Genomic DNA, 13834 nt, shown 5'->3' on the forward strand with positions numbered 1-13834 from the left:
GCTTGCTGCTTCCTCTGATTTCATCCTTGCATCCAGGCATCTGCCCCCGGTCCCACTAGCCACACTCGGAAGTCTCTGTGGCCACCCAGGGCAGCTCTTCTAGAAACTGCTTCTGCCTTCCTAGTCTGGCCCTCTTGGTTCTTCCTATCCTAAGGCCTGAGCCTGCCCACTGAAGGAGGACAAGCTGGTGAAAGCCAGGCACCATCCCCATGAAACCTGCCTCACTACCACCCGAGGCTCAGTCTTGGCTCGTACATATTCCAGAAACCAAGGAGGAGGTTGAGGCTATTTCTAATCCCAGTCACCTAGGCAAATCACATCACTTGGAAATTGCCATGAATGTACACTTTTCAGATGGCTGACATACAGTTCAGTTGAGGGTTGAAGGAATTTAAAGAAGTGCCATCCTGTGTACAGCCCCTGACCTCATCCCAGGGCTTCCCTCAAGGCTGTTGCTTTCTGTCCTCAGTTGTCAGGAAGAAGGGCTTGGCAGGAATACAGTGAAGAGAGACCAAGACCCACATCCTTCTATTTTTCTTCCCTCCGTTTGCGCTGTGAACAACCACCTTCTACTTGAAATGGTGTGTCTCTCGCTTGGTTGCACATTGGAATTACCTGGAGAGGTTTTAAAGGTGCTCATAGCTAGGTTCCATTTCCAGAGATTTGGATTTGGATAGCATAGATGTGACCTGGACCCTGCATTGTGGTGAAACTCCCTGGTGGTGCATCCAAAGTCATGGAAGACTGGAAGCACCACAGGGGTCCAGCCAGGGATGACTGGATGAACAAATGAGGCACATCCAGACAATAGAATGGTGTTCATCCTAAAAAATGAAGGACATTTTGACCCATGAGACAATAGGAGTGAACCTTGAGGACATTATGCTACGAGAAATAAGTCAGATATGAAAAGTCAGACATTGTATGATGCCACTTTTATGAGCAGTCATGGACTTTTATCCTCCATCATGAGCATCTGTGGTCCCCACATGCCAGGCTCCTCGATCAGAGCCTCCCAGGTTCTCTAGTTTCCTTCCTAAAATTATAGAATCAGAATGTCAATGGTCAGAGCTGGGGTTAAGAGTTTAAATGATTTCCTAAGTAATTCTGATGGGCTGCAGGAGTCCTAAAACCCAGACTCCTTGATCTTACCTGAGGGTCTTGGGCAGTCTGGCCCCTGGATGCCTTTTCAGCTTTACTTACTGTCTTTCTTGTGTGGCCCAGATGGGGCTAGTTAGCCTCATAACACCTTGTGTGTACATGATACCTAGTTAGGGGTTTTCTTCCTGCCTGAAATGCCTTTACCCGTTTGCCTCTTGTAGTCCTCCTCAACCTTTAAGGTTTGGACTGACTTTTCCAAATCTTCCGTAGACCTTCCTGGATTCCTTTCTCATCCTCATTCCTTTTCCTTCCTTCCTTCTGACCACTGGGTCCAATTAGTTTCAAGCTTTAGGGCCCCTTCTATGGTAACCATGTATCTCTCACTCGATGTCTCCAGAATATGGTCTCATGTTTGAGACTGATCCTCCCTGGAAGACAATGTCCTAGCAGAGATGGGGCTGGTGTTCCTACAATGGGAGTAAGTGTTCAGTATTTATTACATTCAATCCAATTTAACATTCCAGCCACAAACTTCCTTCTAAGCTCCAGATAAATACATTCGGTGACCCACATGGTGGCTCAATCGTTTCAGTTAAAACACAGTCAAAACAAGGTCTTGATTTATCCTGGCAGATTTCCCCTTCCTGCAGTCTTCTTCTGTCTCAGCAGTGGCATCTCTGGGCGCTCACTTTACTGCTCAGCTCAGAATGCTGAACCTCATCAGAGGCTGTGTCTCCACATTACTCACTCATTTCCTACATCCCGGCTGACATGAGGACCTACCTGACAGTTCCGTCTCTAAGCTGAATCTTAAACCTTCCCTTTTCTCTTCATTGATTCCGTCAGCTACCAGGTACCAGGTCTCTCTCTACAGGGAAGTGCCAGATGGTCTCAGACACCCACCTTGCCCCTTCCACTTGGTTTTTTTCCCTGCAATCCGACTGAAGGGGACAGTGTGTCTGGCTGTGTCCTTCTACTGCTCAAAGCTTGTCACTGGCTATTCAGTGCTCCTGCTCACCACAGTGTTTAATATCTGGAAGGTTCTGCTTGTGCCTTCTGCCACTCACCTTGTTTTTACTTCCCACTCTAGCAACACCATCCCCATCTCTGCTCTCTGTACTTTGACCTATGTCTTTCCTTCCTCAGAGAATTTTTCTATAATGTTCTTTCTGCCTAGAATGCTGTGACTGTAGGTGACAGTAATATTGGCCACATGCTACTCTTATTTTAGCTTTACTCTCAATGTCACTGCCTTGGGGACACCCATCCTCAGCCCCAGTATAATAGGTCCCTACTTTCCTTCCCAGAGCACCCTTGATTTTTCCATCATAGAATATAACCAAGTGTATTTATATTAAAAAAATGGATATTCCTACTCCATTGGGTTTCTTCTCAGATTGTATCCCTGATTTCAAGTATCTATAATTGCTCTGTAAATATTTATTGCATGAATCAGCTCCAGACAACCCACCTGCCTGTACAGACCACCCTCATTCTCTTGGCCCTCCTCCTTTCCAACCCCAGAATAGAGAAAATTGTCATTATGCCAGTCATAGAATTGCTCCTCTGTTGAGCTGGCCCAAGTGAATCACTAATACACAAAGCCAGGAGGGTTGGCTTAGGAGGGAAAAATGTAGGAGTGGGCCCTCCCCTCCTAACTAGCAAGCCCTCCCTCCCATCTCCTCTGTATTCCCGTGGTTTCTGGGAACACACTTCTGCAGCCTCTGGTCCCCCACTTGCTAGACTCCCTACTAGGGTAGGAGGCTGGGAGGGAGGAGGACTCCATCCCTTTCTCTTTCCCTCTCTGTGCACAATATTGAAAAAGGAGGCAGAAGAAGGAATAGTTTTTCCTGATGAATGCTGCATTTAAAAAAAAAAAGTTCCTTCAGCATTTAAATGACCCTATTTATTCTACATGCAATAATAGTTTCATTATATGTACTGTAAATTCTTCTAAATGTCAAATGTAACATGGGTCTGAGAAGCTTATATTTGGAATGAATAAGCTATAGCCTCACGATAGTGAAAACTTACTGAGCCCAGTTTTCTCTCTGCTTTAACTTGTTTTGGGGAGAAAGCACTTCTTATAGTTGTCAAGATTACAGCCTTACACTTTCTTATAGTTGTCAAGAATACAGACTTCGGAAAAACCTGTGTTCAAATCCTAGCTTTATGAACTGGGCAGCTTGAAGACAATTATTTACAGTTAGTGAGCCTACTTTATAGGATTTTTGAAAAGATCACATAAGAGAACACATATCAAATGATGAGCATAGAGTGCTTTTATAGTATATTGCATATTATTATAATACATAGTATATAGCCAACATTCAGTAAATGGTAATTATTAATAATTATTAGTATTATAAATTTCTTATCATCTAGTTCAGCAATAAAGCTTACCTGGGGTAAAATTGAAATGTGCCTAATATCTATCTTTCATTGAATAAGTATTTCTAGAACCCTTAAGATGTTTCAGGCAGTGTTCTAGGTACTAGATTACATTGTGGTGAATGAAACAGGCTTGGTTTTGTCCACGTAGAGGTTAAAATTCAGTGGGATGTGGAAAAACAAATAAGCAAGCCAATTAATATTTAGCTATAAAAGAGAATAAGCATCTTAGGGAAATAAGCCAAATGCTTTGGGGAGAAATGATAGAGAGGGGTCTCCATGGGCAGAGTAGGCAGAGAGGTGGCAAATGGACAGGAGCTAATTGGCTAAGTCCATTGGCTTATTCCTGTTTCCAGCCCCACAACATGGTTTCAGAAGAGGCTTGGCCAAACACCTTGTTAACCTGTTCTGGTCCTTACCAAATTTCCTGATACATTTTTATAAAATTAGCTGAAGTCAGATCCTCTAAACTGACCGAGAATGGTGAACGTAGAACACACAGCCAACCTACAGGTCAGTACATATAAATTAAAAAAAAAAAAAAAAATCTTAGATAAAATGCTAGCAAATGAAATCCAGCAGCATTGGAATAGGATAACCTACCATAACCAAATGGGTTTATTCCCAGACTCCAGAGGTGGCTTGGCCCAAAGAAGTCAGCTAAAATAATTTATTCTATCAGCTGGTCAAAGGAGAAAGACTATATCTGCATCATCTATAAGTAGAAAAATCCTACCTTTGTGTTTAACATTCAGAATAAGGCTTTTCTTTATTATTCCTGGCTGTGGTTGGTTTGCTAGAAGTTATAAGGCTTTTGGTATGAAGATTAAAATAAGCAAAACTTAAAGGTTACTCAAAAAAAAAAAAAGAGGGGGTGTATGTGTGTGTGTGTGGAGGGAAATGTAAACTGGCCATCTCTCCCAGGCTAGTTTTAGACTGTATCATTGTCCATAAGACTTGCAACTGACATAGGCACCCTTTCTGCCCAATCCCTTGCTCAACAGCTTTGACAGAAATAAGAGAAATAACACCCCCAAGGCTGTGGCTGCTCACTAGTGACATGGTTTATGCCAGCATGTAACTGACTGACAACCTCCATTTCTGAAATTAATTACTTTTCTTCCGGAGTTAAATTTGCTGATGATGCTTCTCACAAAAATATGAGGACTTTACATAGCAAATGCTCTAATTAAATAAGAATAAAGGCAGAAAACTTCCAGACCTAAATGAGATACATTTATTCCATGCATGTGTTTGAATCTTTAATAATTGGAAATATAACAGTCTCTTCCCTCCTGGGATAGTGATAATATCTTGTGCTTCCCTGTATTTGAATCCATCTCCCCTCTAATGTTTATTTATGACTGTGGCGAACAGGAGAGATGCATTCACTTCTGTCCTTCCCTACCACCCCGTGCCCAGTCTCCCATTCCCCAGTGCTGTGGTTTGAATGGTGTCCCCACAAAATTAATATGTTTAAGCCCTAACCCCTCAGTGTGACTGTATTTGGAGGTTACAGCTCTTTTAAGGACATTGAGGTTAAAGGAGAGCCATAGGCATGACATCTTAATCCAATAGCACTGGAGGCCTTCTAAGAGGAGGAAGAGATCCTTGTCTGTCTCTTGATCCTTCTTCCATGTACACACCCTGAGGAAAGGGCCTATGAAGAGGGCACAGTGAGAAGGTGGCCATCTACCAGCCAGGAAGAGGACCCTCTCCAGAATCCAACCATGCTGGCAGGATGACTTGTAAATTCGTCTTCAGAACTGTGAGAAAATATAATTCTATTGTTTAAGCCACCCAGGCCATGGTATTTTGATATGGCAGCCTGAGTAGACTAAGACATTCAGTGAGGAGAGAAAAGGATAGCTTGGATTATGAGAAAAAAAAAAAAAAAATCTAGGGGCACCAGGGTGACTCCTTCGGCTAAACCTCTGACTCTTCGTTTCACCCAGGTCATGACCTCAGGGTCATGAAATAGAGCCCAGCATTGGGCTCCATGTTCAGTGCAGAGTCTGCTTGTCCCTGCCCATCCCCACTGCACACTCATTCGTGCTTTCCCTCTCTCTCTCAAATAAATAAATAAAATCTTTTAAAAAATATTCCAGCTTTGCCTCCTTTCTCCTGTCTAAAAGGTCTTTTCTGCTTTCGATACATAGCCCACTCAGAGAAGAAGGCTGTGTCCCTTGAACTCGCTTCTAGGGACCCAAGGGCATAGGGACATCAGTGTTCTTGGAGAACCAATATCTCTCTTCTTCATCCCTCCTTCTCTCCTTCACTCTCGTCATGTGAAGGTGCACAGAAGGATCAGTGAGGACGTCTGTGTGCTAGGTACTGAGTCCTACCACAGCCTGAGATCTGCCCCTTTGATCCTCATATCCACAATAGTGGCAGAAGCACAGCAAAGGAACCCTATTCCATCTCTCCCTGAAGTAGCAGAATTTAGTGTGTGTACCTTTAAAGCTAGTGTTCTTAGCACAGTTCTCTGCCTATACCATGCTTCTCTCAAGAGCCACTTATCACAGGTGCTTCTGTTGGCCAAGAACGGGTATAATAATGCAGGGACCAAGTTGATGTCCCAGTCGTCAGGATACTACCAAATATTATTCTCCCCTTCCTCACCGCTCCTCTCACCCCAGACTGGATCCATTAGATAAAAGAAATAGAGAAATTCCAGGTGCTCCAAGCCCTCAGCTCTCCCAAAATTTGCTCTTTGGTGTATTGGGTAGGGGGAAGCAAAATAAAAAGATATTAAGTAAGAATCTTTGAGTCACCAGGTACCTTGAGAGGAGGGATTTAATGAATGAAAACTGGTATGTCACAGAAATCAAGGGCAGAAAAGTGGCTGGACCTTGGGAAGAGAGCTAGCAGAACTGGGAACTTGAAGCTGGACTGGATGCCTCCCATTCTCTTGTTTGGAAGGGAACGCTCTCAATGGCTTAATGGCTTCATCCTCCTCTCTTTCCATATACACTTGCTTTGTCTGTCTAGTCTACAGGCTGGAATATGGGGGCCCCACAAAGTCAAAGTTACTTGTTCATGTCTCAGCTGTCCAGAGACTTCTGGGCTATTTTTAATTCCATTTGTCCATCCCTAGGACATAGGACCTGTTTGGCCCAGCACGGGTGAGCCTTCTACTCTTACTCTAGGCTGCTGTGATCCAGATAGGCAGGACCAGAGTAAACAAGGGGTGGTCTGGAAACAAAAAGACCTCCCCCCAAAAAAGTATATGCCACAGAAAAAAGAGACAAAGACAGAGGAGGAAGGCATCTGGTTGGCTTTTGTTGAGTTCCTACTAGGTGTGTGTTTCTGTGATCTAGATGCTCTGATGAACATAGGGAATAAAGTGTGATCCTCTAAGGGGATATCTGGATTGACCAGACAGACCTAGAAGAGACAGTTTCTGAGCATTACAAAACAGTGTTTATGCAAGGCCTAAATTACGTGGCCCACGTGCAGTCTCCAGAAGTTCAGAGGGTGATTAGGGTCTGTGGCAGTGAGAAGGAAAATGAAGTTTACTGTAGCAAGCATCATCTAGATGTGTTCACATATTCTGATTCCAGCCTCTCCATAGCCCTGTAAGATAAATGCTACCCAAGAAAACTTCCTGGAGGGAAAGGACATTCTGGTGGCTCTAACAATATGAACAAAGGGTTGGCAGTGGGAAAGACCATGCTTGTGCAGGGGACATTCAAGTGATTGGTCTAAATGAGGCAGAAACACTTTGGGAATAGAAGAGTTTGTAGGAAAGAAGTGTAGTAGGAACACACACTAATAAAATCATCACTATCCTTTTATTCCATTTATATCTTGACCCCTATGATGATATGCCAGCCTTCAGAATGTGGCATTGGGGGTAAAGAGATGAAAGAGGTGTAGCTCAGACTGTGAGAAGCCCACAGTCTAGTGGACGGAAGAACAGATGGTGGGTACAACAGGCATACTCTTCACACATTTCGGGGGTTAAAACATCTCCTGTGGCTTCTGGTTTCTCGGTCTATGAGCCATGTTTCACTATGGCAGTAGGGAGGGCAGAGGATGAAGCCCAGGACATCACGATTGTAGGTCTTAATGTGTCTTTATTATTTTCAAGGACATCTAAAGAGATTTTAAAAAGAGACCCAATAATCTAATGGCCCAGACTTTGGGGGGCTTGGGGGTGATCCAGCACCCAAAACAAGACACTCATCGGAAGTACCAACTATGCATAATACGCCCCAAAAAGTGGCTGCCATACCATTGGGCAACAACTTTGCAATGCTGTTCATACAGAATAAATCTCATTTTTAATAAAAATGTATCTTTAAGATATACACAACGATTACCCTAGAAATAGATTGAACTCTCTATTATATTGATATATACACAATCTCAGAAATTTGTCTCTAGTGCCTAGTTTACTATACACCAACAGAATTTAGAGCTCCATAAAAATATTTTATAGCATTCAGGCAGCAATGTTCCTATTTCTTATGCAGATACATTGGAAATGTGGTTGGGGCTGTCATTCATCCCTGGCACTTAAATGTTTTTCACAAATAGTTGCTGCCTTAAGAAAGCATCACCAAATAAAACGATTTTATTTGGTTCTTTGATGATATGTCATTAGACATTAAAATAAAAACGCCCTTGTACTCAGGGGCCATAGCCCCCTTCAGAATATTTGCATGGGAAGCTGGAGGGTCTCTGAAGACTTTTCAATGGGGATGAGAAGGTGGAGTTGGGGGGAGGGTATTATTACCTCTTCAAAGGATGGCTCAGGTTGTTGGCCACTTCACCTTTACTGGGAAGGTAGGAGCATAATAGAATTTTATTGAGATATAACCTTACCTGTCCAGATAAGGATCGTCATATCCCTGTGTCTCCTCTTTCCGCCAGCATGAGAGGGAGTACCTTCAGGGCACAGGTGTCTCTACTCTCCAGACACCAATAGTATGTAGGTGTCCCTTTCTTTAAGCAAACTCAGTCCATAACTATATCTTCACCTGCTGGATGGGGTTAAGGAGGAGGATGATATAAAGACTTTACAAAATGATTCATGTATCATCTATTTAAAGAAGGAGGCCTGATAGGACATTGAAAAGGGACTTTTGCATCCATAAATTAGATTGGCCTGCCCAATTATATTGCGTGGAACAGTTCACATAAATATAATAATAATAAAAAAACATAATAGTAGTACTCCCTTAAGCCCCCTTCCTTGCTTTCTTTTCTTCCCTAGCACTTATCATGGAATTTACTTTTTTTGTTTTTTACTTGTTTACTGTTCATCTTCCTCCACTAGAATGGAAGCCTTATGCAGACAAAGGATTTTGTCTTTTATTCCTTTTTCCCCCTCCACTCTACCTATATCCTCAGTGGAATATGTCCAACTCAAGTCATGTGCTCATTGAATATTTTTGAACACATGGAAACGCTGACCCTTTAGTAAGTCTTGGTTGTTTCTTTGATCTCATTCGTCCAATACTATGAGTAATACAATGTATTCTTCCCACATTTTTAACTTAAGAAAATAAATGAATCTATTTTGCGTATGAAGAGTTTCAATAGCAGTGGGGCCCAGATTATGATTTTAAACACCATTTGCTGGTAAAACAAACAAAGGCTTCCTAGAGAAGTGGCTGATGCCAGATCTGGAGTGGAAGGATGAGACTGGAGTGTTTTATGAAACAGAAAGCAATGAAGCAATCAAAGACTAACTGAGTTGTATCCAGAGGTTTAAAAGGTCACCTTGAAGGGATGCCCACTGGCCAAAGATGGGGACTTTTAAGTGCAGAAAGATTAACTAAAATTGGTTGAAAGCCTTTAAGTCTTAAAATCCATCCGTTCATAAGGGTCGTTTTTAAAATATTTGTATTGGTCACCTGAAAGTGGCGAATACGAGAAGAGAGTCAAGACTTCCTGTTCAGCTCAGGGACGGAAAGCCGGAAAAGGAGCAGCATTGTTCCCCCACAGCAGGAAAAACAAGAGAGGGAGAAAAAGCTAGGTAACGAAACTAGAGATAAATGCTTGAATTTTCAGAATGGGGTCACAGGGTATGTCACCAACCTGAAACCCGGTGTCAGAGACACAATGCAGCAGACAATTAAGGAGATGATTTTCTTCAGACTATAGCAAGACGGACGTCACCCCAGATTCAAAGATCAGCGTGTCTATTTCAGCAGGATGTCTTTACCTTAGACCTTATAGGGAGTAGAAGGCAGGTTACAAGTGGGAGATATATAGGTGGGAATGTTTTGTAATCAGAAGTCACAGGAGCTGTACTAGAAACAGCTATTTCTGCCTCTAGCTGATTTGGGGGAGGGGCGGGATAAACAATTCTAACTTTAGCTGTTCACTCATGATACATAAAAACAGGCAATTGACTGGACCGAAAGTGGAAAGGTCTATGACTGGCCTTGTTGGCAGGTTCAGGGGGCAAGGGGAAAGGTGTGTGTTTGGCCCCCCTCACAGGTAAACACAGTCGTTTAGAGTTTAGAGAGAGTAGACAGAAACTTTTATCTGAGTCAGAGGGGGAAGGGGGGTTCTTTGTGCTAAATCACTTCCTGGGACACAAAATGGTGGGGGGATTTATCAAGTGTTGCTGTGTGAAGGAAACACAAGACTCAGGTAAAATTCAGCGTCTCCCTGTCTCCCTGGAGAGACAGGCGTCTACAAGTATCTAACAATTTGCAGCTGGTCACCTAGGGCAGACCACCAGGTGCCACAGAAGTCTATAGATACAGGCAGAAGCTTTTAAAGAATTCCTAAAGGTTGGTGTGGGCTACATGAAGTGTGAATCCCAGACACAGGAAAGGCTTGCAAACTCTTACGCTGTTTCTCTCAGGAGCCCACCCCCCAGGTGTTCAGTTCAGTGCTGGCTTGTGGAGGCCGATGGCAGACCCTGTTGAAACTCCACTGAGCTTTAGCTCCCCTGTGAGGGAAAAGCCTTCTTCTTTCTGAGGAAGAGCAACAAAAACGGTAACAGCGGTGGGTTGGAGACAATCCTTTGCAGCTGTGTAAGGGGGAAGGGCAAGGGGAAGGGCAGGCATAGGGCATGTCCCAGCACTAGGATTGGCCCAGGACCAAGACTGTTGGTGAAGCCACACCCCCGCTCAGGTGCATGGTGAACACGCGTGCCCGAGGCTCAGACCTCTCCCTCCCAGCGTCTCCCACCATCACACTGCCCAGTGCGAAAAGAACATCACACGGAGCAGCACAAGAGAGATTTTCTCTGAGAAGCTGGGTAAAGAGGAGACCTAATGCCAAGCAGGGAGCAGACACCTAGTGAAACCCTCTACAACAAGGTAGGCCTACTCATGATGGAGATAAGCTCGGTAGGTTCCTGGCTGGTGTCTTTAACGGTATAAAATTATTTCTATTTTGTCTTTTTGCCTTTTGTTCTCCTTCATTGTGCATTAGTAATTAACTTTCCTGTTATGACTTGCCACATATTTTTATCCCATTATTTTCAACCTTCCTGTATCATTTTGTTTCAGATGTGCTGGTGACTGTGTTGGTATTTGCTGTCCTGATATTTTACAAATGGCCTCTTTGAATCCCTCCGGAAATGGATCCTTTGAGGGTTGAGGTAGGAGCATAACCTTGGTAAAGCAGCGTGTTGGGCATAATCCTCTGTTAGAGCATTTCCTTTAGCTTTTATATTTTCTCTTAACATGGGCGAGACCTTCGTAATAGCCACCTCTCTACATGAAATGGCTTCTTGTAGTTAGGAGTGCTCCGGGAAGCCGACTGTTGACGAACCTCCTCCAGGTGAGAGTCAGCAGGTTCTTGTCTGGGCTTTCCCAGCAGAGAGGCTCTCACCGAGGATTTAGCGAATTCGTAAAGAGGTGCTGTAATCACAGAAAAGTATAGCACTCATTGCAATATCCAGTTAAAATCAGAGTCCTCGGGGCGCCTGGGTGGCTCAGTGGGTTAAGCCGCTGCCTTTGGCTCAGGTCATGATCCCAGGTCCTGGGTTCGAGCCCAGCATCGGGCTTTCTGCTCAGCAGGGAGCCTGCTTCCTCCTCTCTCTCTGCCTGCCTGTCTGCCTACTTGTGATTTCTCTCTGTCAAATAAATAAATAAAATCTTAAAAAAAAAAAATCAGAGTCCTCTCCATTGTCATTTGTGAGGAGTCTAAGATAGGTTTCCATAGCCTTTGGTCTATCAGGAAAGAGTACTTTTCCTTCTTTAAGTAGGTCATCCCCTAAATAATAAATTATTGGACAGAATTGAAATACAGCTTTTAAAACTTGATGTCTGTTTTCTCCTAAGTCTGAGAACAAGTAAATGGCATCCTGTTCCATAGGTTTCCTGGTCCTCTGCACAAAGTAGTAGGTCATCTACATGTTGTGTCAGAACTGAATCACAAGGGGGAATTGGGGTCTTTGAGTCTCTATTGAGGACCTGGAACATAGAGGAAGGGGTGTCAGTGAACCCCAAGTGCATAACTGTCTAGATACCATATTGCCCTCCCCAGGGGAAGGCAAAAGGGCACTGACCATCTCGGTCTAGAGGCACCCTGAGGAGATGGCAGAGCCAAAATCTGCTTCAGTGAAGCAAGTGGCTTCAGGAAGAATTGATGACAGCGTGTTATTTGGGTTGGGTACTTCTGGGAGATGAGGGATGATAATTTCCTTGATGGTCCCAAGTTGTTGACAAATGGATACCCCCATTCATTGGTTTCTTTCCTCGAAGGATGGAAATGTTACAAGGAGTAGGATAGGCTATGAGAAAACCAACTTTGGGTATAAGGCTTCCAAATAGATTTTATCCTTCTTTGCTTTTGGATTTAAGGAATATTGCAGAAGGTTAGGTAATGGTGGTGTGGTAGGGTCTGTCTGAACTTTTGTATTTTCTCTTCCAGTCATTTTGTCTATTATATGTATAATGTTTAGCCCATAGAATGTCAGGCCCAGCCACAAGATCCCTATTTGACATGTGTATTAAACATTACGGAGGGAGCACCAGGGTGGTTTAGTGGGTGAAACACTTGACTCTGGGTTTTGGCTCAGGTCATGATCTCAGGGTGGTGAGATGGAGTCCCACATGGGGCTCTGCAATCAGTGGGGGTCTGCTTGAGATTCTTTACCTCTGCTCCCTCTGCATGCACTTTCTCTCTTTCTCTCTCTCTCTCTCTCTCAAATAAATAAATCTTTAGAAAAAAAATAATGGGGGAAGCAAAGGTGTATCTAGAGCAGACACAATTTGATTATGGATTGAAAAGTGCCCTAGAACCTGAAACAGTTAAGTCCCTCTGGTGTGTGATTTTACAACTCAGTTTGCTAAGTAAGTCTCCTATTAAATTTTCACAGATAGTATCTCAGAGCAGGAAGAAAAGTTTTTCAGTCAAGGACCCAAGCCTTAGGTAGAGGGCACGGAGATAGGGAAAACCTGTTACTGGATAGTGACTTGAAATATGCACTACCTGTGTGTCATGTTTACTTGGAAGGAGAGGTTGAATGAGGGTGGCAGGCTCTAATGTGCAAAGAGCAGCACCGTATTGCCTTTTTTTTTTTTAAAAGATTTATTTATTTACTTGACTGACAGAGATCACAAGTAGGCAGAGGCAGGCAGAGAGAGAGGGGGAAGCAGGCTCCTTGCCGAGCAGAGAGCGGGGCTCAATCCCAGGACCCTGAGACCATGACCTGAGCTGAAAGCAGAGGCTTAACTCACTGAGCCACCCAGGTGCCCCAGCACCGTATTGCTTTTAATGTGATTAACACTAAGAGTTGATGAGGATGACTCCCTGTTGATAGTTAATCCTCTTTGTTTAAGGGTATATGTTGTGAGTTTAGCTACACTGCTCCCGAGTGTAGCCGCCCTGGCATCTATTTTGTGTGGCCAGTTGGCCTTGTACAGAAATTGATGTTTTCAGCTTTCTACAAATCCAACTTCTAGAAAGCAGCCTGGTTTCCTTGGCTTAGTAACCTCCTCCAGAGCTTTCAAGTGTTATTTGAAACTGGCTCACGTAGGCAGAGGGCAGGGTGAGACTGAAGAAAGGGACAGGCCCTCCTGCTTGTTAGGTGGCTGTTGTAGTAAACAAAGGGAACCTGTCTACAAGGTTTGTCCTGGGTGGCATCAAGCACCCCTGCGCCTGCCCACCAAATCTTAGGAGTTCATGGAGAGGCCTTAACTGGGTTCAGTCATGTATCCCATGGAGGTATTCTCAGCATCACTTCCTTATCTCAAGGCTCTGTCCTTGGAGCAGTCTTTAAAAGGGGGAAAGGCATTATGATCTGAGAATGTGCAGGGAATAATCTCAGTCTTTTGGTATCGGTTGAGTCCTGATTTGTGACCCAGTATGTGGTCTATTCTTGAGAAGGTTCCATGTGCACTTGAGAAGAATGAGTATTCTGTTG

At 43.7% G+C, this 13834-nt stretch overlaps 2 long non-coding RNA genes across 2 annotated transcripts in view; both read left to right on the forward strand.

Moving 5' to 3' along the window:
* LOC125100385 (uncharacterized) overlaps positions 1–13834 on the forward strand; it is a 270547-nt gene that overhangs the window by 187788 nt on the left and 68925 nt on the right. The gene's annotated exons all lie outside the window — the stretch shown is intronic.
* LOC125100388 (uncharacterized) overlaps positions 10773–13834 on the forward strand; it is a 55645-nt gene continuing 52583 nt past the window's right edge. The window contains exon 1 of the long non-coding RNA XR_007127528.1: positions 10773–11062. This is a non-coding gene — a long non-coding RNA (uncharacterized LOC125100388). The remainder of the gene's footprint in view (positions 11063–13834) is intronic.

The sequence above is a fragment of the Lutra lutra genome, chromosome 5 (genome assembly GCF_902655055.1).
Source record: "Lutra lutra chromosome 5, mLutLut1.2, whole genome shotgun sequence".
In the NCBI taxonomy this organism is placed as follows: Eukaryota; Metazoa; Chordata; class Mammalia; order Carnivora; family Mustelidae; genus Lutra; species Lutra lutra.